The sequence below is a fragment of the Mytilus californianus genome, unplaced genomic scaffold (genome assembly GCF_021869535.1).
Source record: "Mytilus californianus isolate M0D057914Y unplaced genomic scaffold, xbMytCali1.0.p SCAF_5, whole genome shotgun sequence".
Lineage (NCBI taxonomy): Eukaryota > Metazoa > Mollusca > Bivalvia > Mytilida > Mytilidae > Mytilus > Mytilus californianus.
In genome coordinates, this window is record NW_026262701.1 from 108,524,477 (window position 1) to 108,549,301 (window position 24,825).

General features: G+C 33.4%; 24 non-coding genes across 24 annotated transcripts; all 24 read left to right on the forward strand.

Moving 5' to 3' along the window:
- Nucleotides 1-527: 527 nt before the first annotated feature.
- Trnai-aau (transfer RNA isoleucine (anticodon AAU)) lies at nt 528-601 on the forward strand. The gene has a single exon. It is a non-coding gene; the product is annotated as a tRNA-Ile (tRNA).
- A 678-nt stretch (nt 602-1,279) lies between these two features.
- On the forward strand, nt 1,280-1,353 carry Trnai-aau (transfer RNA isoleucine (anticodon AAU)). Its single transcript has one exon. It is a non-coding gene; the product is annotated as a tRNA-Ile (tRNA).
- Nucleotides 1,354-2,031: 678 nt separating this feature from the next.
- Nucleotides 2,032-2,105, forward strand: Trnai-aau (transfer RNA isoleucine (anticodon AAU)). The gene has a single exon. It is a non-coding gene; the product is annotated as a tRNA-Ile (tRNA).
- A 678-nt stretch (nt 2,106-2,783) lies between these two features.
- Nucleotides 2,784-2,857, forward strand: Trnai-aau (transfer RNA isoleucine (anticodon AAU)). Its single transcript has one exon. It is a non-coding gene; the product is annotated as a tRNA-Ile (tRNA).
- A 678-nt stretch (nt 2,858-3,535) lies between these two features.
- Nucleotides 3,536-3,609, forward strand: Trnai-aau (transfer RNA isoleucine (anticodon AAU)). Its single transcript has one exon. It is a non-coding gene; the product is annotated as a tRNA-Ile (tRNA).
- A 678-nt stretch (nt 3,610-4,287) lies between these two features.
- Nucleotides 4,288-4,361, forward strand: Trnai-aau (transfer RNA isoleucine (anticodon AAU)). The gene has a single exon. It is a non-coding gene; the product is annotated as a tRNA-Ile (tRNA).
- Nucleotides 4,362-5,039: 678 nt separating this feature from the next.
- Trnai-aau (transfer RNA isoleucine (anticodon AAU)) lies at nt 5,040-5,113 on the forward strand. The gene has a single exon. It is a non-coding gene; the product is annotated as a tRNA-Ile (tRNA).
- Nucleotides 5,114-5,791: 678 nt separating this feature from the next.
- On the forward strand, nt 5,792-5,865 carry Trnai-aau (transfer RNA isoleucine (anticodon AAU)). The gene has a single exon. It is a non-coding gene; the product is annotated as a tRNA-Ile (tRNA).
- Nucleotides 5,866-6,543: 678 nt separating this feature from the next.
- Nucleotides 6,544-6,617, forward strand: Trnai-aau (transfer RNA isoleucine (anticodon AAU)). The gene has a single exon. It is a non-coding gene; the product is annotated as a tRNA-Ile (tRNA).
- Nucleotides 6,618-7,295: 678 nt separating this feature from the next.
- Trnai-aau (transfer RNA isoleucine (anticodon AAU)) lies at nt 7,296-7,369 on the forward strand. Its single transcript has one exon. It is a non-coding gene; the product is annotated as a tRNA-Ile (tRNA).
- Nucleotides 7,370-8,047: 678 nt separating this feature from the next.
- Trnai-aau (transfer RNA isoleucine (anticodon AAU)) lies at nt 8,048-8,121 on the forward strand. The gene has a single exon. It is a non-coding gene; the product is annotated as a tRNA-Ile (tRNA).
- A 678-nt stretch (nt 8,122-8,799) lies between these two features.
- On the forward strand, nt 8,800-8,873 carry Trnai-aau (transfer RNA isoleucine (anticodon AAU)). Its single transcript has one exon. It is a non-coding gene; the product is annotated as a tRNA-Ile (tRNA).
- Nucleotides 8,874-9,551: 678 nt separating this feature from the next.
- Trnai-aau (transfer RNA isoleucine (anticodon AAU)) lies at nt 9,552-9,625 on the forward strand. The gene has a single exon. It is a non-coding gene; the product is annotated as a tRNA-Ile (tRNA).
- A 678-nt stretch (nt 9,626-10,303) lies between these two features.
- On the forward strand, nt 10,304-10,377 carry Trnai-aau (transfer RNA isoleucine (anticodon AAU)). The gene has a single exon. It is a non-coding gene; the product is annotated as a tRNA-Ile (tRNA).
- Nucleotides 10,378-11,055: 678 nt separating this feature from the next.
- Trnai-aau (transfer RNA isoleucine (anticodon AAU)) lies at nt 11,056-11,129 on the forward strand. Its single transcript has one exon. It is a non-coding gene; the product is annotated as a tRNA-Ile (tRNA).
- A 678-nt stretch (nt 11,130-11,807) lies between these two features.
- On the forward strand, nt 11,808-11,881 carry Trnai-aau (transfer RNA isoleucine (anticodon AAU)). Its single transcript has one exon. It is a non-coding gene; the product is annotated as a tRNA-Ile (tRNA).
- Nucleotides 11,882-12,559: 678 nt separating this feature from the next.
- On the forward strand, nt 12,560-12,633 carry Trnai-aau (transfer RNA isoleucine (anticodon AAU)). Its single transcript has one exon. It is a non-coding gene; the product is annotated as a tRNA-Ile (tRNA).
- A 678-nt stretch (nt 12,634-13,311) lies between these two features.
- Trnai-aau (transfer RNA isoleucine (anticodon AAU)) lies at nt 13,312-13,385 on the forward strand. The gene has a single exon. It is a non-coding gene; the product is annotated as a tRNA-Ile (tRNA).
- A 678-nt stretch (nt 13,386-14,063) lies between these two features.
- On the forward strand, nt 14,064-14,137 carry Trnai-aau (transfer RNA isoleucine (anticodon AAU)). Its single transcript has one exon. It is a non-coding gene; the product is annotated as a tRNA-Ile (tRNA).
- Nucleotides 14,138-14,815: 678 nt separating this feature from the next.
- On the forward strand, nt 14,816-14,889 carry Trnai-aau (transfer RNA isoleucine (anticodon AAU)). Its single transcript has one exon. It is a non-coding gene; the product is annotated as a tRNA-Ile (tRNA).
- A 678-nt stretch (nt 14,890-15,567) lies between these two features.
- On the forward strand, nt 15,568-15,641 carry Trnai-aau (transfer RNA isoleucine (anticodon AAU)). Its single transcript has one exon. It is a non-coding gene; the product is annotated as a tRNA-Ile (tRNA).
- A 678-nt stretch (nt 15,642-16,319) lies between these two features.
- On the forward strand, nt 16,320-16,393 carry Trnai-aau (transfer RNA isoleucine (anticodon AAU)). The gene has a single exon. It is a non-coding gene; the product is annotated as a tRNA-Ile (tRNA).
- Nucleotides 16,394-17,071: 678 nt separating this feature from the next.
- On the forward strand, nt 17,072-17,145 carry Trnai-aau (transfer RNA isoleucine (anticodon AAU)). Its single transcript has one exon. It is a non-coding gene; the product is annotated as a tRNA-Ile (tRNA).
- Nucleotides 17,146-17,823: 678 nt separating this feature from the next.
- Nucleotides 17,824-17,897, forward strand: Trnai-aau (transfer RNA isoleucine (anticodon AAU)). Its single transcript has one exon. It is a non-coding gene; the product is annotated as a tRNA-Ile (tRNA).
- Nucleotides 17,898-24,825: the final 6,928 nt, after the last annotated feature.

Here is a 24,825-nt window from a genome sequence, read left to right on the forward strand (position 1 = left end):
CCTTGCCAACTGGAAAATCCGTTAGAAAGATGTAAACAATTGATAGTTTCGGTAAAATGAAGTAAAAAAATCATCATTTAGACTTGTGAGAATGACAATCATTCATGCTGATATGTATTTATATATGATATACAAAATTTCCCGTGTAATTTTCAACGGCCGGTTACCTCAGCTAGTTACAGCGTCGATCCCCACATTGGCCATTATTTTTTGTAGTTTATATTATGAAGATTCTTCGGCTTTGCCCCCTGATTAAAGAAAGCTGCCTAAACTATATTCTTAACACGAGAAAAGGCCGGGAAAAAACTATAAGAATAGAAGAATAAGATGTAAATAATTTCCATTAAATAGACTCACAAGGAGAATAGTACAAAATCAAACACTACTTAAGACAAAAAACACAATAAGATGCAAAGTACAAATGATGTGAACATATATAAAGTTTAGATATCCTCTCTATATATGTAAATGTGTAAGAATATGATACCCATATATAAGTACATAAAATTTCCCAAAGTGATCTCAACGGCCGGTTAGCTCAGTTGGTTAGAGCGTCGTGCTAATAACGCGAATGTCGTGGGTTCGATCCCCACATTGGCCATGAATTTTTGATAGTCTATATTATTAAACATTTTCGGCAATGTCCGAGATTAATAAAGTTCTTCTTATAAAGATACTCTCAACGTCAGAAAAGGTACAAAGAAGCGGTAGCTTTAAATTTTTAGCCTTTTGCACGATTTTCTCGCTTTTTACCTTGCCAACTGGAAAATCCGTTAGAAAGATGTAAACAATTGATAGTTTCGGTAAAATGAAGTAAAAAAATCATCATTTAGACTTGTGAGAATGACAATCATTCATGCTGATATGTATTTATATATGATATACAAAATTTCCCGTGTAATTTTCAACGGCCGGTTACCTCAGCTAGTTACAGCGTCGATCCCCACATTGGCCATTATTTTTTGTAGTTTATATTATGAAGATTCTTCGGCTTTGCCCCCTGATTAAAGAAAGCTGCCTAAACTATATTCTTAACACGAGAAAAGGCCGGGAAAAAACTATAAGAATAGAAGAATAAGATGTAAATAATTTCCATTAAATAGACTCACAAGGAGAATAGTACAAAATCAAACACTACTTAAGACAAAAAACACAATAAGATGCAAAGTACAAATGATGTGAACATATATAAAGTTTAGATATCCTCTCTATATATGTAAATGTGTAAGAATATGATACCCATATATAAGTACATAAAATTTCCCAAAGTGATCTCAACGGCCGGTTAGCTCAGTTGGTTAGAGCGTCGTGCTAATAACGCGAATGTCGTGGGTTCGATCCCCACATTGGCCATGAATTTTTGATAGTCTATATTATTAAACATTTTCGGCAATGTCCGAGATTAATAAAGTTCTTCTTATAAAGATACTCTCAACGTCAGAAAAGGTACAAAGAAGCGGTAGCTTTAAATTTTTAGCCTTTTGCACGATTTTCTCGCTTTTTACCTTGCCAACTGGAAAATCCGTTAGAAAGATGTAAACAATTGATAGTTTCGGTAAAATGAAGTAAAAAAATCATCATTTAGACTTGTGAGAATGACAATCATTCATGCTGATATGTATTTATATATGATATACAAAATTTCCCGTGTAATTTTCAACGGCCGGTTACCTCAGCTAGTTACAGCGTCGATCCCCACATTGGCCATTATTTTTTGTAGTTTATATTATGAAGATTCTTCGGCTTTGCCCCCTGATTAAAGAAAGCTGCCTAAACTATATTCTTAACACGAGAAAAGGCCGGGAAAAAACTATAAGAATAGAAGAATAAGATGTAAATAATTTCCATTAAATAGACTCACAAGGAGAATAGTACAAAATCAAACACTACTTAAGACAAAAAACACAATAAGATGCAAAGTACAAATGATGTGAACATATATAAAGTTTAGATATCCTCTCTATATATGTAAATGTGTAAGAATATGATACCCATATATAAGTACATAAAATTTCCCAAAGTGATCTCAACGGCCGGTTAGCTCAGTTGGTTAGAGCGTCGTGCTAATAACGCGAATGTCGTGGGTTCGATCCCCACATTGGCCATGAATTTTTGATAGTCTATATTATTAAACATTTTCGGCAATGTCTGAGATTAATAAAGTTCTTCTTATAAAGATACTCTCAACGTCAGAAAAGGTACAAAGAAGCGGTAGCTTTAAATTTTTAGCCTTTTGCACGATTTTCTCGCTTTTTACCTTGCCAACTGGAAAATCCGTTAGAAAGATGTAAACAATTGATAGTTTCGGTAAAATGAAGTAAAAAAATCATCATTTAGACTTGTGAGAATGACAATCATTCATGCTGATATGTATTTATATATGATATACAAAATTTCCCGTGTAATTTTCAACGGCCGGTTACCTCAGCTAGTTACAGCGTCGATCCCCACATTGGCCATTATTTTTTGTAGTTTATATTATGAAGATTCTTCGGCTTTGCCCCCTGATTAAAGAAAGCTGCCTAAACTATATTCTTAACACGAGAAAAGGCCGGGAAAAAACTATAAGAATAGAAGAATAAGATGTAAATAATTTCCATTAAATAGACTCACAAGGAGAATAGTACAAAATCAAACACTACTTAAGACAAAAAACACAATAAGATGCAAAGTACAAATGATGTGAACATATATAAAGTTTAGATATCCTCTCTATATATGTAAATGTGTAAGAATATGATACCCATATATAAGTACATAAAATTTCCCAAAGTGATCTCAACGGCCGGTTAGCTCAGTTGGTTAGAGCGTCGTGCTAATAACGCGAATGTCGTGGGTTCGATCCCCACATTGGCCATGAATTTTTGATAGTCTATATTATTAAACATTTTCGGCAATGTCCGAGATTAATAAAGTTCTTCTTATAAAGATACTCTCAACGTCAGAAAAGGTACAAAGAAGCGGTAGCTTTAAATTTTTAGCCTTTTGCACGATTTTCTCGCTTTTTACCTTGCCAACTGGAAAATCCGTTAGAAAGATGTAAACAATTGATAGTTTCGGTAAAATGAAGTAAAAAAATCATCATTTAGACTTGTGAGAATGACAATCATTCATGCTGATATGTATTTATATATGATATACAAAATTTCCCGTGTAATTTTCAACGGCCGGTTACCTCAGCTAGTTACAGCGTCGATCCCCACATTGGCCATTATTTTTTGTAGTTTATATTATGAAGATTCTTCGGCTTTGCCCCCTGATTAAAGAAAGCTGCCTAAACTATATTCTTAACACGAGAAAAGGCCGGGAAAAAACTATAAGAATAGAAGAATAAGATGTAAATAATTTCCATTAAATAGACTCACAAGGAGAATAGTACAAAATCAAACACTACTTAAGACAAAAAACACAATAAGATGCAAAGTACAAATGATGTGAACATATATAAAGTTTAGATATCCTCTCTATATATGTAAATGTGTAAGAATATGATACCCATATATAAGTACATAAAATTTCCCAAAGTGATCTCAACGGCCGGTTAGCTCAGTTGGTTAGAGCGTCGTGCTAATAACGCGAATGTCGTGGGTTCGATCCCCACATTGGCCATGAATTTTTGATAGTCTATATTATTAAACATTTTCGGCAATGTCCGAGATTAATAAAGTTCTTCTTATAAAGATACTCTCAACGTCAGAAAAGGTACAAAGAAGCGGTAGCTTTAAATTTTTAGCCTTTTGCACGATTTTCTCGCTTTTTACCTTGCCAACTGGAAAATCCGTTAGAAAGATGTAAACAATTGATAGTTTCGGTAAAATGAAGTAAAAAAATCATCATTTAGACTTGTGAGAATGACAATCATTCATGCTGATATGTATTTATATATGATATACAAAATTTCCCGTGTAATTTTCAACGGCCGGTTACCTCAGCTAGTTACAGCGTCGATCCCCACATTGGCCATTATTTTTTGTAGTTTATATTATGAAGATTCTTCGGCTTTGCCCCCTGATTAAAGAAAGCTGCCTAAACTATATTCTTAACACGAGAAAAGGCCGGGAAAAAACTATAAGAATAGAAGAATAAGATGTAAATAATTTCCATTAAATAGACTCACAAGGAGAATAGTACAAAATCAAACACTACTTAAGACAAAAAACACAATAAGATGCAAAGTACAAATGATGTGAACATATATAAAGTTTAGATATCCTCTCTATATATGTAAATGTGTAAGAATATGATACCCATATATAAGTACATAAAATTTCCCAAAGTGATCTCAACGGCCGGTTAGCTCAGTTGGTTAGAGCGTCGTGCTAATAACGCGAATGTCGTGGGTTCGATCCCCACATTGGCCATGAATTTTTGATAGTCTATATTATTAAACATTTTCGGCAATGTCCGAGATTAATAAAGTTCTTCTTATAAAGATACTCTCAACGTCAGAAAAGGTACAAAGAAGCGGTAGCTTTAAATTTTTAGCCTTTTGCACGATTTTCTCGCTTTTTACCTTGCCAACTGGAAAATCCGTTAGAAAGATGTAAACAATTGATAGTTTCGGTAAAATGAAGTAAAAAAATCATCATTTAGACTTGTGAGAATGACAATCATTCATGCTGATATGTATTTATATATGATATACAAAATTTCCCGTGTAATTTTCAACGGCCGGTTACCTCAGCTAGTTACAGCGTCGATCCCCACATTGGCCATTATTTTTTGTAGTTTATATTATGAAGATTCTTCGGCTTTGCCCCCTGATTAAAGAAAGCTGCCTAAACTATATTCTTAACACGAGAAAAGGCCGGGAAAAAACTATAAGAATAGAAGAATAAGATGTAAATAATTTCCATTAAATAGACTCACAAGGAGAATAGTACAAAATCAAACACTACTTAAGACAAAAAACACAATAAGATGCAAAGTACAAATGATGTGAACATATATAAAGTTTAGATATCCTCTCTATATATGTAAATGTGTAAGAATATGATACCCATATATAAGTACATAAAATTTCCCAAAGTGATCTCAACGGCCGGTTAGCTCAGTTGGTTAGAGCGTCGTGCTAATAACGCGAATGTCGTGGGTTCGATCCCCACATTGGCCATGAATTTTTGATAGTCTATATTATTAAACATTTTCGGCAATGTCCGAGATTAATAAAGTTCTTCTTATAAAGATACTCTCAACGTCAGAAAAGGTACAAAGAAGCGGTAGCTTTAAATTTTTAGCCTTTTGCACGATTTTCTCGCTTTTTACCTTGCCAACTGGAAAATCCGTTAGAAAGATGTAAACAATTGATAGTTTCGGTAAAATGAAGTAAAAAAATCATCATTTAGACTTGTGAGAATGACAATCATTCATGCTGATATGTATTTATATATGATATACAAAATTTCCCGTGTAATTTTCAACGGCCGGTTACCTCAGCTAGTTACAGCGTCGATCCCCACATTGGCCATTATTTTTTGTAGTTTATATTATGAAGATTCTTCGGCTTTGCCCCCTGATTAAAGAAAGCTGCCTAAACTATATTCTTAACACGAGAAAAGGCCGGGAAAAAACTATAAGAATAGAAGAATAAGATGTAAATAATTTCCATTAAATAGACTCACAAGGAGAATAGTACAAAATCAAACACTACTTAAGACAAAAAACACAATAAGATGCAAAGTACAAATGATGTGAACATATATAAAGTTTAGATATCCTCTCTATATATGTAAATGTGTAAGAATATGATACCCATATATAAGTACATAAAATTTCCCAAAGTGATCTCAACGGCCGGTTAGCTCAGTTGGTTAGAGCGTCGTGCTAATAACGCGAATGTCGTGGGTTCGATCCCCACATTGGCCATGAATTTTTGATAGTCTATATTATTAAACATTTTCGGCAATGTCCGAGATTAATAAAGTTCTTCTTATAAAGATACTCTCAACGTCAGAAAAGGTACAAAGAAGCGGTAGCTTTAAATTTTTAGCCTTTTGCACGATTTTCTCGCTTTTTGCCTTGCCAACTGGAAAATCCGTTAGAAAGATGTAAACAATTGATAGTTTCGGTAAAATGAAGTAAAAAAATCATCATTTAGACTTGTGAGAATGACAATCATTCATGCTGATATGTATTTATATATGATATACAAAATTTCCCGTGTAATTTTCAACGGCCGGTTACCTCAGCTAGTTACAGCGTCGATCCCCACATTGGCCATTATTTTTTGTAGTTTATATTATGAAGATTCTTCGGCTTTGCCCCCTGATTAAAGAAAGCTGCCTAAACTATATTCTTAACACGAGAAAAGGCCGGGAAAAAACTATAAGAATAGAAGAATAAGATGTAAATAATTTCCATTAAATAGACTCACAAGGAGAATAGTACAAAATCAAACACTACTTAAGACAAAAAACACAATAAGATGCAAAGTACAAATGATGTGAACATATATAAAGTTTAGATATCCTCTCTATATATGTAAATGTGTAAGAATATGATACCCATATATAAGTACATAAAATTTCCCAAAGTGATCTCAACGGCCGGTTAGCTCAGTTGGTTAGAGCGTCGTGCTAATAACGCGAATGTCGTGGGTTCGATCCCCACATTGGCCATGAATTTTTGATAGTCTATATTATTAAACATTTTCGGCAATGTCCGAGATTAATAAAGTTCTTCTTATAAAGATACTCTCAACGTCAGAAAAGGTACAAAGAAGCGGTAGCTTTAAATTTTTAGCCTTTTGCACGATTTTCTCGCTTTTTACCTTGCCAACTGGAAAATCCGTTAGAAAGATGTAAACAATTGATAGTTTCGGTAAAATGAAGTAAAAAAATCATCATTTAGACTTGTGAGAATGACAATCATTCATGCTGATATGTATTTATATATGATATACAAAATTTCCCGTGTAATTTTCAACGGCCGGTTACCTCAGCTAGTTACAGCGTCGATCCCCACATTGGCCATTATTTTTTGTAGTTTATATTATGAAGATTCTTCGGCTTTGCCCCCTGATTAAAGAAAGCTGCCTAAACTATATTCTTAACACGAGAAAAGGCCGGGAAAAAACTATAAGAATAGAAGAATAAGATGTAAATAATTTCCATTAAATAGACTCACAAGGAGAATAGTACAAAATCAAACACTACTTAAGACAAAAAACACAATAAGATGCAAAGTACAAATGATGTGAACATATATAAAGTTTAGATATCCTCTCTATATATGTAAATGTGTAAGAATATGATACCCATATATAAGTACATAAAATTTCCCAAAGTGATCTTAACGGCCGGTTAGCTCAGTTGGTTAGAGCGTCGTGCTAATAACGCGAATGTCGTGGGTTCGATCCCCACATTGGCCATGAATTTTTGATAGTCTATATTATTAAACATTTTCGGCAATGTCCGAGATTAATAAAGTTCTTCTTATAAAGATACTCTCAACGTCAGAAAAGGTACAAAGAAGCGGTAGCTTTAAATTTTTAGCCTTTTGCACGATTTTCTCGCTTTTTACCTTGCCAACTGGAAAATCCGTTAGAAAGATGTAAACAATTGATAGTTTCGGTAAAATGAAGTAAAAAAATCATCATTTAGACTTGTGAGAATGACAATCATTCATGCTGATATGTATTTATATATGATATACAAAATTTCCCGTGTAATTTTCAACGGCCGGTTACCTCAGCTAGTTACAGCGTCGATCCCCACATTGGCCATTATTTTTTGTAGTTTATATTATGAAGATTCTTCGGCTTTGCCCCCTGATTAAAGAAAGCTGCCTAAACTATATTCTTAACACGAGAAAAGGCCGGGAAAAAACTATAAGAATAGAAGAATAAGATGTAAATAATTTCCATTAAATAGACTCACAAGGAGAATAGTACAAAATCAAACACTACTTAAGACAAAAAACACAATAAGATGCAAAGTACAAATGATGTGAACATATATAAAGTTTAGATATCCCGTCTATATATGTAAATGTGTAAGAATATGATACCCATATATAAGTACATAAAATTTCCCAAAGTGATCTCAACGGCCGGTTAGCTCAGTTGGTTAGAGCGTCGTGCTAATAACGCGAATGTCGTGGGTTCGATCCCCACATTGGCCATGAATTTTTGATAGTCTATATTATTAAACATTTTCGGCAATGTCCGAGATTAATAAAGTTCTTCTTATAAAGATACTCTCAACGTCAGAAAAGGTACAAAGAAGCGGTAGCTTTAAATTTTTAGCCTTTTGCACGATTTTCTCGCTTTTTACCTTGCCAACTGGAAAATCCGTTAGAAAGATGTAAACAATTGATAGTTTCGGTAAAATGAAGTAAAAAAATCATCATTTAGACTTGTGAGAATGACAATCATTCATGCTGATATGTATTTATATATGATATACAAAATTTCCCGTGTAATTTTCAACGGCCGGTTACCTCAGCTAGTTACAGCGTCGATCCCCACATTGGCCATTATTTTTTGTAGTTTATATTATGAAGATTCTTCGGCTTTGCCCCCTGATTAAAGAAAGCTGCCTAAACTATATTCTTAACACGAGAAAAGGCCGGGAAAAAACTATAAGAATAGAAGAATAAGATGTAAATAATTTCCATTAAATAGACTCACAAGGAGAATAGTACAAAATCAAACACTACTTAAGACAAAAAACACAATAAGATGCAAAGTACAAATGATGTGAACATATATAAAGTTTAGATATCCTCTCTATATATGTAAATGTGTAAGAATATGATACCCATATATAAGTACATAAAATTTCCCAAAGTGATCTCAACGGCCGGTTAGCTCAGTTGGTTAGAGCGTCGTGCTAATAACGCGAATGTCGTGGGTTCGATCCCCACATTGGCCATGAATTTTTGATAGTCTATATTATTAAACATTTTCGGCAATGTCCGAGATTAATAAAGTTCTTCTTATAAAGATACTCTCAACGTCAGAAAAGGTACAAAGAAGCGGTAGCTTTAAATTTTTAGCCTTTTGCACGATTTTCTCGCTTTTTACCTTGCCAACTGGAAAATCCGTTAGAAAGATGTAAACAATTGATAGTTTCGGTAAAATGAAGTAAAAAAATCATCATTTAGACTTGTGAGAATGACAATCATTCATGCTGATATGTATTTATATATGATATACAAAATTTCCCGTGTAATTTTCAACGGCCGGTTACCTCAGCTAGTTACAGCGTCGATCCCCACATTGGCCATTATTTTTTGTAGTTTATATTATGAAGATTCTTCGGCTTTGCCCCCTGATTAAAGAAAGCTGCCTAAACTATATTCTTAACACGAGAAAAGGCCGGGAAAAAACTATAAGAATAGAAGAATAAGATGTAAATAATTTCCATTAAATAGACTCACAAGGAGAATAGTACAAAATCAAACACTACTTAAGACAAAAAACACAATAAGATGCAAAGTACAAATGATGTGAACATATATAAAGTTTAGATATCCTCTCTATATATGTAAATGTGTAAGAATATGATACCCATATATAAGTACATAAAATTTCCCAAAGTGATCTCAACGGCCGGTTAGCTCAGTTGGTTAGAGCGTCGTGCTAATAACGCGAATGTCGTGGGTTCGATCCCCACATTGGCCATGAATTTTTGATAGTCTATATTATTAAACATTTTCGGCAATGTCCGAGATTAATAAAGTTCTTCTTATAAAGATACTCTCAACGTCAGAAAAGGTACAAAGAAGCGGTAGCTTTAAATTTTTAGCCTTTTGCACGATTTTCTCGCTTTTTACCTTGCCAACTGGAAAATCCGTTAGAAAGATGTAAACAATTGATAGTTTCGGTAAAATGAAGTAAAAAAATCATCATTTAGACTTGTGAGAATGACAATCATTCATGCTGATATGTATTTATATATGATATACAAAATTTCCCGTGTAATTTTCAACGGCCGGTTACCTCAGCTAGTTACAGCGTCGATCCCCACATTGGCCATTATTTTTTGTAGTTTATATTATGAAGATTCTTCGGCTTTGCCCCCTGATTAAAGAAAGCTGCCTAAACTATATTCTTAACACGAGAAAAGGCCGGGAAAAAACTATAAGAATAGAAGAATAAGATGTAAATAATTTCCATTAAATAGACTCACAAGGAGAATAGTACAAAATCAAACACTACTTAAGACAAAAAACACAATAAGATGCAAAGTACAAATGATGTGAACATATATAAAGTTTAGATATCCTCTCTATATATGTAAATGTGTAAGAATATGATACCCATATATAAGTACATAAAATTTCCCAAAGTGATCTCAACGGCCGGTTAGCTCAGTTGGTTAGAGCGTCGTGCTAATAACGCGAATGTCGTGGGTTCGATCCCCACATTGGCCATGAATTTTTGATAGTCTATATTATTAAACATTTTCGGCAATGTCCGAGATTAATAAAGTTCTTCTTATAAAGATACTCTCAACGTCAGAAAAGGTACAAAGAAGCGGTAGCTTTAAATTTTTAGCCTTTTGCACGATTTTCTCGCTTTTTACCTTGCCAACTGGAAAATCCGTTAGAAAGATGTAAACAATTGATAGTTTCGGTAAAATGAAGTAAAAAAATCATCATTTAGACTTGTGAGAATGACAATCATTCATGCTGATATGTATTTATATATGATATACAAAATTTCCCGTGTAATTTTCAACGGCCGGTTACCTCAGCTAGTTACAGCGTCGATCCCCACATTGGCCATTATTTTTTGTAGTTTATATTATGAAGATTCTTCGGCTTTGCCCCCTGATTAAAGAAAGCTGCCTAAACTATATTCTTAACACGAGAAAAGGCCGGGAAAAAACTATAAGAATAGAAGAATAAGATGTAAATAATTTCCATTAAATAGACTCACAAGGAGAATAGTACAAAATCAAACACTACTTAAGACAAAAAACACAATAAGATGCAAAGTACAAATGATGTGAACATATATAAAGTTTAGATATCCTCTCTATATATGTAAATGTGTAAGAATATGATACCCATATATAAGTACATAAAATTTCCCAAAGTGATCTCAACGGCCGGTTAGCTCAGTTGGTTAGAGCGTCGTGCTAATAACGCGAATGTCGTGGGTTCGATCCCCACATTGGCCATGAATTTTTGATAGTCTATATTATTAAACATTTTCGGCAATGTCCGAGATTAATAAAGTTCTTCTTATAAAGATACTCTCAACGTCAGAAAAGGTACAAAGAAGCGGTAGCTTTAAATTTTTAGCCTTTTGCACGATTTTCTCGCTTTTTACCTTGCCAACTGGAAAATCCGTTAGAAAGATGTAAACAATTGATAGTTTCGGTAAAATGAAGTAAAAAAATCATCATTTAGACTTGTGAGAATGACAATCATTCATGCTGATATGTATTTATATATGATATACAAAATTTCCCGTGTAATTTTCAACGGCCGGTTACCTCAGCTAGTTACAGCGTCGATCCCCACATTGGCCATTATTTTTTGTAGTTTATATTATGAAGATTCTTCGGCTTTGCCCCCTGATTAAAGAAAGCTGCCTAAACTATATTCTTAACACGAGAAAAGGCCGGGAAAAAACTATAAGAATAGAAGAATAAGATGTAAATAATTTCCATTAAATAGACTCACAAGGAGAATAGTACAAAATCAAACACTACTTAAGACAAAAAACACAATAAGATGCAAAGTACAAATGATGTGAACATATATAAAGTTTAGATATCCTCTCTATATATGTAAATGTGTAAGAATATGATACCCATATATAAGTACATAAAATTTCCCAAAGTGATCTCAACGGCCGGTTAGCTCAGTTGGTTAGAGCGTCGTGCTAATAACGCGAATGTCGTGGGTTCGATCCCCACATTGGCCATGAATTTTTGATAGTCTATATTATTAAACATTTTCGGCAATGTCCGAGATTAATAAAGTTCTTCTTATAAAGATACTCTCAACGTCAGAAAAGGTACAAAGAAGCGGTAGCTTTAAATTTTTAGCCTTTTGCACGATTTTCTCGCTTTTTACCTTGCCAACTGGAAAATCCGTTAGAAAGATGTAAACAATTGATAGTTTCGGTAAAATGAAGTAAAAAAATCATCATTTAGACTTGTGAGAATGACAATCATTCATGCTGATATGTATTTATATATGATATACAAAATTTCCCGTGTAATTTTCAACGGCCGGTTACCTCAGCTAGTTACAGCGTCGATCCCCACATTGGCCATTATTTTTTGTAGTTTATATTATGAAGATTCTTCGGCTTTGCCCCCTGATTAAAGAAAGCTGCCTAAACTATATTCTTAACACGAGAAAAGGCCGGGAAAAAACTATAAGAATAGAAGAATAAGATGTAAATAATTTCCATTAAATAGACTCACAAGGAGAATAGTACAAAATCAAACACTACTTAAGACAAAAAACACAATAAGATGCAAAGTACAAATGATGTGAACATATATAAAGTTTAGATATCCTCTCTATATATGTAAATGTGTAAGAATATGATACCCATATATAAGTACATAAAATTTCCCAAAGTGATCTCAACGGCCGGTTAGCTCAGTTGGTTAGAGCGTCGTGCTAATAACGCGAATGTCGTGGGTTCGATCCCCACATTGGCCATGAATTTTTGATAGTCTATATTATTAAACATTTTCGGCAATGTCCGAGATTAATAAAGTTCTTCTTATAAAGATACTCTCAACGTCAGAAAAGGTACAAAGAAGCGGTAGCTTTAAATTTTTAGCCTTTTGCACGATTTTCTCGCTTTTTACCTTGCCAACTGGAAAATCCGTTAGAAAGATGTAAACAATTGATAGTTTCGGTAAAATGAAGTAAAAAAATCATCATTTAGACTTGTGAGAATGACAATCATTCATGCTGATATGTATTTATATATGATATACAAAATTTCCCGTGTAATTTTCAACGGCCGGTTACCTCAGCTAGTTACAGCGTCGATCCCCACATTGGCCATTATTTTTTGTAGTTTATATTATGAAGATTCTTCGGCTTTGCCCCCTGATTAAAGAAAGCTGCCTAAACTATATTCTTAACACGAGAAAAGGCCGGGAAAAAACTATAAGAATAGAAGAATAAGATGTAAATAATTTCCATTAAATAGACTCACAAGGAGAATAGTACAAAATCAAACACTACTTAAGACAAAAAACACAATAAGATGCAAAGTACAAATGATGTGAACATATATAAAGTTTAGATATCCTCTCTATATATGTAAATGTGTAAGAATATGATACCCATATATAAGTACATAAAATTTCCCAAAGTGATCTCAACGGCCGGTTAGCTCAGTTGGTTAGAGCGTCGTGCTAATAACGCGAATGTCGTGGGTTCGATCCCCACATTGGCCATGAATTTTTGATAGTCTATATTATTAAACATTTTCGGCAATGTCCGAGATTAATAAAGTTCTTCTTATAAAGATACTCTCAACGTCAGAAAAGGTACAAAGAAGCGGTAGCTTTAAATTTTTAGCCTTTTGCACGATTTTCTCGCTTTTTACCTTGCCAACTGGAAAATCCGTTAGAAAGATGTAAACAATTGATAGTTTCGGTAAAATGAAGTAAAAAAATCATCATTTAGACTTGTGAGAATGACAATCATTCATGCTGATATGTATTTATATATGATATACAAAATTTCCCGTGTAATTTTCAACGGCCGGTTACCTCAGCTAGTTACAGCGTCGATCCCCACATTGGCCATTATTTTTTGTAGTTTATATTATGAAGATTCTTCGGCTTTGCCCCCTGATTAAAGAAAGCTGCCTAAACTATATTCTTAACACGAGAAAAGGCCGGGAAAAAACTATAAGAATAGAAGAATAAGATGTAAATAATTTCCATTAAATAGACTCACAAGGAGAATAGTACAAAATCAAACACTACTTAAGACAAAAAACACAATAAGATGCAAAGTACAAATGATGTGAACATATATAAAGTTTAGATATCCTCTCTATATATGTAAATGTGTAAGAATATGATACCCATATATAAGTACATAAAATTTCCCAAAGTGATCTCAACGGCCGGTTAGCTCAGTTGGTTAGAGCGTCGTGCTAATAACGCGAATGTCGTGGGTTCGATCCCCACATTGGCCATGAATTTTTGATAGTCTATATTATTAAACATTTTCGGCAATGTCCGAGATTAATAAAGTTCTTCTTATAAAGATACTCTCAACGTCAGAAAAGGTACAAAGAAGCGGTAGCTTTAAATTTTTAGCCTTTTGCACGATTTTCTCGCTTTTTACCTTGCCAACTGGAAAATCCGTTAGAAAGATGTAAACAATTGATAGTTTCGGTAAAATGAAGTAAAAAAATCATCATTTAGACTTGTGAGAATGACAATCATTCATGCTGATATGTATTTATATATGATATACAAAATTTCCCGTGTAATTTTCAACGGCCGGTTACCTCAGCTAGTTACAGCGTCGATCCCCACATTGGCCATTATTTTTTGTAGTTTATATTATGAAGATTCTTCGGCTTTGCCCCCTGATTAAAGAAAGCTGCCTAAACTATATTCTTAACACGAGAAAAGGCCGGGAAAAAACTATAAGAATAGAAGAATAAGATGTAAATAATTTCCATTAAATAGACTCACAAGGAGAATAGTACAAAATCAAACACTACTTAAGACAAAAAACACAATAAGATGCAAAGTACAAATGATGTGAACATATATAAAGTTTAGATATCCTCTCTATATATGTAAATGTGTAAGAATATGATACCCATATATAAGTACATAAAATTTCCCAAAGTGATCTCAACGGCCGGTTAGCTCAGTTGGTTAGAGCGTCGTGCTAATAACGCGAATGTCGTGGGTTCGATCCCCACATTGGCCATGAATTTTTGATAGTCTATATTATTAAACATTTTCGGCAATGTCCGAGATTAATAAAGTTCTTCTTATAAAGATACTCTCAACGTCAGAAAAGGTACAAAGAAGCGGTAGCTTTAAATTTTTAGCCTTTTGCACGATTTTCTCGCTTTTTACCTTGCCAACTGGAAAATCCGTTAGAAAGATGTAAACAATTGATAGTTTCGGTAAAATGAAGTAAAAAAATCATCATTTAGACTTGTGAGAATGACAATCATTCATGCTGATATGTATTTATATATGATATACAAAATTTCCCGTGTAATTTTCAACGGCCGGTTACCTCAGCTAGTTACAGCGTCGATCCCCACATTGGCCATTATTTTTTGTAGTTTATATTATGAAGATTCTTCGGCTTTGCCCCCTGATTAAAGAAAGCTGCCTAAACTATATTCTTAACACGAGAAAAGGCCGGGAAAAAACTATAAGAATAGAAGAATAAGATGTAAATAATTTCCATTAAATAGACTCACAAGGAGAATAGTACAAAATCAAACACTACTTAAGACAAAAAACACAATAAGATGCAAAGTACAAATGATGTGAACATATATAAAGTTTAGATATCCTCTCTATATATGTAAATGTGTAAGAATATGATACCCATATATAAGTACATAAAATTTCCCAAAGTGATCTCAACGGCCGGTTAGCTCAGTTGGTTAGAGCGTCGTGCTAATAACGCGAATGTCGTGGGTTCGATCCCCACATTGGCCATGAATTTTTGATAGTCTATATTATTAAACATTTTCGGCAATGTCCGAGATTAATAAAGTTCTTCTTATAAAGATACTCTCAACGTCAGAAAAGGTACAAAGAAGCGGTAGCTTTAAATTTTTAGCCTTTTGCACGATTTTCTCGCTTTTTGCCTTGCCAACTGGAAAATCCGTTAGAAAGATGTAAACAATTGATAGTTTCGGTAAAATGAAGTAAAAAAATCATCATTTAGACTTGTGAGAATGACAATCATTCATGCTGATATGTATTTATATATGATATACAAAATTTCCCGTGTAATTTTCAACGGCCGGTTACCTCAGCTAGTTACAGCGTCGATCCCCACATTGGCCATTATTTTTTGTAGTTTATATTATGAAGATTCTTCGGCTTTGCCCCCTGATTAAAGAAAGCTGCCTAAACTATATTCTTAACACGAGAAAAGGCCGGGAAAAAACTATAAGAATAGAAGAATAAGATGTAAATAATTTCCATTAAATAGACTCACAAGGAGAATAGTACAAAATCAAACACTACTTAAGACAAAAAACACAATAAGATGCAAAGTACAAATGATGTGAACATATATAAAGTTTAGATATCCTCTCTATATATGTAAATGTGTAAGAATATGATACCCATATATAAGTACATAAAATTTCCCAAAGTGATCTCAACGGCCGGTTAGCTCAGTTGGTTAGAGCGTCGTGCTAATAACGCGAATGTCGTGGGTTCGATCCCCACATTGGCCATGAATTTTTGATAGTCTATATTATTAAACATTTTCGGCAATGTCCGAGATTAATAAAGTTCTTCTTATAAAGATACTCTCAACGTCAGAAAAGGTACAAAGAAGCGGTAGCTTTAAATTTTTAGCCTTTTGCACGATTTTCTCGCTTTTTACCTTGCCAACTGGAAAATCCGTTAGAAAGATGTAAACAATTGATAGTTTCGGTAAAATGAAGTAAAAAAATCATCATTTAGACTTGTGAGAATGACAATCATTCATGCTGATATGTATTTATATATGATATACAAAATTTCCCGTGTAATTTTCAACGGCCGGTTACCTCAGCTAGTTACAGCGTCGATCCCCACATTGGCCATTATTTTTTGTAGTTTATATTATGAAGATTCTTCGGCTTTGCCCCCTGATTAAAGAAAGCTGCCTAAACTATATTCTTAACACGAGAAAAGGCCGGGAAAAAACTATAAGAATAGAAGAATAAGATGTAAATAATTTCCATTAAATAGACTCACAAGGAGAATAGTACAAAATCAAACACTACTTAAGACAAAAAACACAATAAGATGCAAAGTACAAATGATGTGAACATATATAAAGTTTAGATATCCTCTCTATATATGTAAATGTGTAAGAATATGATACCCATATATAAGTACATAAAATTTCCCAAAGTGATCTTAACGGCCGGTTAGCTCAGTTGGTTAGAGCGTCGTGCTAATAACGCGAATGTCGTGGGTTCGATCCCCACATTGGCCATGAATTTTTGATAGTCTATATTATTAAACATTTTCGGCAATGTCCGAGATTAATAAAGTTCTTCTTATAAAGATACTCTCAACGTCAGAAAAGGTACAAAGAAGCGGTAGCTTTAAATTTTTAGCCTTTTGCACGATTTTCTCGCTTTTTACCTTGCCAACTGGAAAATCCGTTAGAAAGATGTAAACAATTGATAGTTTCGGTAAAATGAAGTAAAAAAATCATCATTTAGACTTGTGAGAATGACAATCATTCATGCTGATATGTATTTATATATGATATACAAAATTTCCCGTGTAATTTTCAACGGCCGGTTACCTCAGCTAGTTACAGCGTCGATCCCCACATTGGCCATTATTTTTTGTAGTTTATATTATGAAGATTCTTCGGCTTTGCCCCCTGATTAAAGAAAGCTGCCTAAACTATATTCTTAACACGAGAAAAGGCCGGGAAAAAACTATAAGAATAGAAGAATAAGATGTAAATAATTTCCATTAAATAGACTCACAAGGAGAATAGTACAAAATCAAACACTACTTAAGACAAAAAACACAATAAGATGCAAAGTACAAATGATGTGAACATATATAAAGTTTAGATATCCTCTCTATATATGTAAATGTGTAAGAATATGATACCCATATATAAGTACATAAAATTTCCCAAAGTGATCTCAACGGCCGGTTAGCTCAGTTGGTTAGAGCGTCGTGCTAATAACGCGAATGTCGTGGGTTCGATCCCCACATTGGCCATGAATTTTTGATAGTCTATATTATTAAACATTTTCGGCAATGTCCGAGATTAATAAAGTTCTTCTTATAAAGATACTCTCAACGTCAGAAAAGGTACAAAGAAGCGGTAGCTTTAAATTTTTAGCCTTTTGCACGATTTTCTCGCTTTTTACCTTGCCAACTGGAAAATCCGTTAGAAAGATGTAAACAATTGATAGTTTCGGTAAAATGAAGTAAAAAAATCATCATTTAGACTTGTGAGAATGACAATCATTCATGCTGATATGTATTTATATATGATATACAAAATTTCCCGTGTAATTTTCAACGGCCGGTTACCTCAGCTAGTTACAGCGTCGATCCCCACATTGGCCATTATTTTTTGTAGTTTATATTATGAAGATTCTTCGGCTTTGCCCCCTGATTAAAGAAAGCTGCCTAAACTATATTCTTAACACGAGAAAAGGCCGGGAAAAAACTATAAGAATAGAAGAATAAGATGTAAATAATTTCCATTAAATAGACTCACAAGGAGAATAGTACAAAATCAAACACTACTTAAGACAAAAAACACAATAAGATGCAAAGTACAAATGATGTGAAAACACTGGACACTTTTAATTTGCAAAACACTCATTTGCAAATCCGCCGCCGCCTCTCCTTACACCTACAGTGTCGTGTATATAACCAAAATGTGCAGAATTACATGGGATTCAATAATTTCATTGCTTTTCTGCTGTTATTATTATATATATTTTGTAATTTGATTTAGAAAAACATGGGATTTTCAATATCCCATGGGATACGGCAAATCCCATGGGATTGACCATTATCCCATGGGATTTTGGTTAAATCCCATAGGATTTTTTGGGTCCCATGGGATAATTGTAGTCCCATGGGATATTTGTTGTCCATGGGACCAAAAAAATCCCATGGGACTATAATTATCCCATGGGATTTTTTATATCCCATGGGACAAAATAAAATCCTATGGAATTCAAATTATTAATATACAGTAATGTGTGTGTTACAATGAATTCTGTTTGGTAGTAAAAGGTTTATAATATAAATATTAGTGTATTTTGGGTTTTTTCATTTGTCACAAACATGTTTTTAATTTGTTTATATGACAATAAAGATTATTATTATTTTGGAAAGTATAATAATATTTAAAGTTAAAAAATAAAATCCTTTAGCTGAAATAAAATGATGACATGTCTTAATAAAAGAAAAAAATATTGATTTGAAATCTTTGTCTTGTTTGTTTTATTTTGAAAAATAGAACTGAAAAAATATTTCATATTCTGACTGAATAAATTGACAAAGCACAGTTAATAGTTTACTCTTTTAATGAGGTAAAGTTTTCTTTGTTATAGTTCCATTGCAATACATGAATATGCAAACAATTTGAATCTATACCTTTGTGGTGTTCATAATATTACGTTTATATTTGCAAATTTATAAAATAAACACTTTCCTGTTAAGTTTTAGTTTTCTTGTTTCAGCTTCCTATGTACAATTATTCAGTCCACTACATAAGAGTCAAGTAAATAAATTATTTCATCCACTAGAATATTTCTACAATTCTTAGACAAAACATTTTTGCAATCAGTTCTTCAAAAATCCTCCTCCGTACATCTTTATTGGATGGAGCGATTTAAATGAGTGGACAAAGCAAGTTCATTTGGACAACAAATTACTAATATATTTTTTCATTCCTCCCTTCTTTCAATTGATAATTACGGTGTTGCATTTACATGATTTAGTTCTTGTGCATCTATGATCATGATAATATGACTCCTTTTTGTTTATAGTCATTATGTTGAAATTTCCTCTTTCTTATGTAGGAAAAAAACACATTCCATTTCAAATTAATAAAAAAGTCACACTATATAGAAAAATATCAACTTTAAGTTTTCTGTTCAGTATTGACCTGTTGAATGATGATCATGAAAACAAGATGTCCTGACCTACAAATACACAAAACTCAAAAATTATAAATGAAGAGAAATACAGCAATAAAATGGCTACTTTATCATGTTTATGTACATTTTGATAAAACTTTCATTTGAATATTTAAAATTGTAAGTACTCTTATTTCAGTGCTTGTGTCTATGGTTTTCATATTAGTTGTTTTTGTGCCTTGTTGCAGTCTTTGAGTTAAGCCAATTGCAACAAATGTTTACAGTTTGTTCAAAGGTTGTGCTGTTATTAAAACCACTGTCCTAGGTTAGGGGTGGGATGGGTGCTCACAAAATGTTTATTTTATTAGTTGATATTTGCTATGAATTAGCTGTCAGTAACTGTGAGTACTAATAGATCTGTATGTTGAGTCTTTTTTGTTACAGGGAAAGAATAAATGTCCAGCCACATCCGGTCTGTGTTTTTGGTAGCTGTTTTTCTGCTTTATTGCATTCTAATGAGTTAATAAAATTGAGAATGAAAACGGGAATGTATAAAAAATAACCTGACCCAAGAGCAGAAAAAAGCCCTTTTCAACTGATTTTATAGTTTTTATATTGAACTGACACTTACACCACTGTCCTTAATTAGAGGGGGATTTGGTGCCAGCAAACATGTTAAACCATGCCACATTTTGTAAGTGTCTGTCCCAAGTCAGGGGTCTATTATTCAGTGGTTGTCAATTGTTGCTATATATCATATTGTTTTTTGTTTATTGTTTTGTGCAAAAATCAGGCACTTAGCTTTCGCCTTTGTGGTGTATCCCCAAGCATGTTTAGTATGGATAGACATTATGCCCTTTTTAAATGACGCCATGCCCTTTTTGAATTGTTTTACATTTGTTTTTTTGAATTTCATGGCCTTTTATAGATTACTATGCAGTATAGGGTTTGCTCATTGTCAAAGGCTGTACAGTGAACTAATTTTGTTAAATTTTATGTCATTTGATCCTTATTGGAGAAAAGTCTCAATGGCAATCATACCGCTTCTTATTTTCATATCAACCCTGCCATATTTTGCCTGTCTGAAATCAGGAGCCTGTACATAGTTCAGTGGTTGATGTTGGTTCACGTCCGTCATATTTGTTTTTTCATAACTTGTTCATTTTTATGAATTAGTCTGGTATATTTGAAGTTTGAATTGATGTTTTGTTCCAAATTTTGTTTGTGGTGTCTTTTATAGATGACTATATCATGTATAGGTTATGGGTTTTCTCATTATTTACAGGTCATCATTGGCCTCTAATAAGTAATTGCATTGCTTTCATCCACTTAATTGAACTCTGGTGGATAGTTTTCTCATTTACCATACCACATCTTATTTTCATAATAATCATTATTCAAGGGCAATAACTTTTATAGAAGTGGACTTACCATTTAGGCTTTGTTGACGTCTGAAATCTATTTTTGTTGATAATCTCTTTTGTTTATAGTTTCCCTTTATCTTTAATGTTCTTGCTCTACACATAAAAGGGTAAACATTATCATTTAATGACAATAACTACTATTACATAATTAGTAGGCAACTGACAATTTTGGATCATTTGTATATCTTGTCATGCTCATCATTTTTTTTGTTTAATATTATCAATATTCTATGAAAATGAGGTCACAGTAATATTAACCTTGGCAGACAGACAACTTCTTATTCTTATATGACACCTTGCAGTCATTCCATACACTTACAAGTAGACATATGCTTATAATATCTGATAAAAAGAAAAAACCAAGAAAACTTAGCATTGACCAAAGAACCATAAAATACGGTCATGGTTATATAAATCTGCCAGGCAGACATGCACACCTTACAATCGTTACATCCGCCAAATATAATTTACCTGTTGCTTAAAGCATATGATAAACTGACAAAACAATGCAAACTTTTCATTGACCAATGAACCATGAAAATGAGGTCAAGGTCATATAAAACATGCCAGACAGACATGTGCATCTTACAATCATTCCATTCACCAAATATAGGGGCCTTATTGCTTACAGTATCCGAAAAATAGACCAAACCACAAAAACTAAACATTGTCCAATGTACTATGAAAATAAAGTCAAGGTAAGACGAAACTTCTCAGTCAAACATATCATGATATGCACCTTACTATCATTCCATACACCAAATATAGTTGACCTATTGCTAATTTGAAAATAAGAAAATAGAAAAACTGACCAAAAAATAAAAAAAATAACATTGAGCAATGAACCATAAAAATGAGGTCAAGGTCGAATAAAACATGCCAGACTAACATGTACATCCTTAAAAATTTTCATACACCAAATATACTTGACATGTTGCATACAGTATTAGAATAAAATGCTCCGCTGGGTGCAGCTTGATATGACCGCAGAGTTAGAACCCTGAACAGTTAGAGCAAGTATGGACACAACATTCAAGCTTGATACAGCTCTGAATTTGGATTGCGATTAAATATTTGACACAGCATAGGTTTCTGACACAGAATGAATGTGGTCTAAGAACTTAAAATTTTTTAATTTACCTATTATGGTCCAATATCCAAAATCTAAATACATACACGGTTAGATTCAGCATATCAAAGAACCCCAAGAATTCAATTTTTGTTAAAATCAAACTAAGTTTAATTTTGAACCCTTTGGACCTTAATGTAGACCAATTTGAAAATGGGACCAAAAATTAAGAATCTAAATACACGGTTAAATTCAGCATATCAAAGAAGCCCAATATTTCAATTTTTGATGAAATCAAATCATATCATTATTATTTGCTTTTATACATAAATAAAAAATAACCAACTTAAAATGGAAAATTTTAAAGAAAAAAAATAGGAAAAAAAAAATCCCCCCCCCATTTTTTTAATCCCCTTATGATTCATCACCCCCAAACTCAATCCCAGCCTTCCCTTTGTAGTATGGTACCTTGCAGTACAATTTCAGAAAGATCCATACACTTGAACACAAGTTATTGTCTGGAAACTAGAAAAATGCTTGTTTTTTTGCCCCTTTTTGGCCCCAAATTCCTAAACGTTTAGGGCAATTACCCCCAAACTCAAACCCAGCTTTCCCTTTGGGATATGGAACCTTGTAGTACAATTTCATAAAGATTAATACACTGACACACAAGTTATTGTCCTGATACTAGAAAAAGGCTTGTTTTTTGCCCCTTTTTGGCCCCTAATTCCTAATATTTTGAGGCAATTACCCCCAAAATCAATCCCAGCCTTCCCTTTGTGGTATGGTACCTTGCAGTACAATTTCAGAGAGATCCATATACTTGAACACAAGTTATTGTCTGGAAACTAGAAAAATGCTTATTTTTAGCCCCTTTTTGGCCCCTTATTCCTATACATTTTGGGAAATTACCCCCAAACTCAATTCCAGCTTTCCCTTTGTGATATGGAACCTTGTAGTACAATTTCAGAAAGATCCATACACTTACACACAAGTAATTGTCATGAAACTAGAAAAATGCTTGTTTTTTGCCCCTTTTTTGGCCCCTAATTCCTAAAATTTTGAGGCAATTACCCCCAAAATCAATCCCAGCATTCCCTTTGTGATATGGAACCTTGTGGTACAATGTCAGAGAGATCCATACACTAACACACAAGTTATTGTCTGGAAGTTACAAAAATGCTTATTTTTGGCCCCTTTTTGGCCCCTAATTCCTTAACTGTTGGTACCATAATCCCAAAAATCATTCCGAACCTTCCTTTTGTGGTATTGAACCTTATGGTAAAATTTCATATAGATCCATTCACTTAAACTAAAGTTATTGTGCGAAAACCAATGTGTCTTCGGACGAAGACGCCAATGTCATACCAATATACGACCGCAAAAATTTTTTGCGGCTGTATAAAAACTGGACATTTTTACCTAGGAATAGTGATGTCTTGGACTAGGAAAATTAGTCTGGGGACATAAATTACTGACATCAGACTAAATATACTAGTAAATTCTGTATCCATGGACTTTTTATACTAGTTATATTTGTCTGACCAGACAATTTTTACAAGGACTAATTTATCTCTAACACTAGTTCTCAGAGAGACATGTCACCTTACCTTGACACATAATTCTGACTCTGAACAAACCAGTATTTGCTCTTACTCCTTAATAATACTGCGTGCTTAGGGGAGAAGCAGCAAATACCAACTTTAAAGTCTTTGGTTTTACCCTGTTGGGTTCAAAATAAACAACCTTCTGCACTTGAGGTTAACACGCTACCACGAGACCAGGCAGTATAATATAAGGAGTTTACCCAAGATTTAAAGTTTCCAAGTTTTTGCAAAAACTGGATCAAAATCATCATTGAAAAGCAATAACTTTTTAATAAGATTTACAAATGTAAGTTTCTCTTTAAATATTACAGTTTTAGAGATAAAAAGGCAAATTCAAGAAATATGAAGAAAAAAAAAAGGTAAAAATCTGTATTTAAGGCAACAACTCCTATGAGTCAGCTGCCAGTTTTGATGCCATTTAAAATGGACAGTAGATTTTATTTTTCAACATTCTGATCATTTCTACCCTTATCAGATATCGTCTATCTATTTTGGCCTTTTGTAGCTTATTACGCAGTTTGGCTTTTTAGCCCATTGTTGAAATCTGTACGGTGACCTATATAGTTGTTAACTTCTGTCTTTAGTTTCTGTTGAAGAGCCTACGGTGACCTATATAGTTGTTAACTTCTACGTCTTTAGTTTCTGTTGAAGAGCCGTCACATTGGCAATGTCCAATGATACCATATTTGTATATGTTTTTGTCATGTAGGTGTAAGGGAGTTACCATTTGATTTTTATGGGGGGGGGGGGGGGGGGGGTAGGATGAAAAATGTTGTCCTGCATTTTTTTTAAGTTGTAATCTCTGTCCTGCCTTTATATTTTTCACTCTATTCGATCCTGCCTTTTTTTTTTATTAGTTTATCCTGACTTTATTTTACATAAATTGTCATCCTGCCTTTTTTTTTTGCCATGTTGCTCATCCTGCCTTTTTTTTTTACTCAAAAC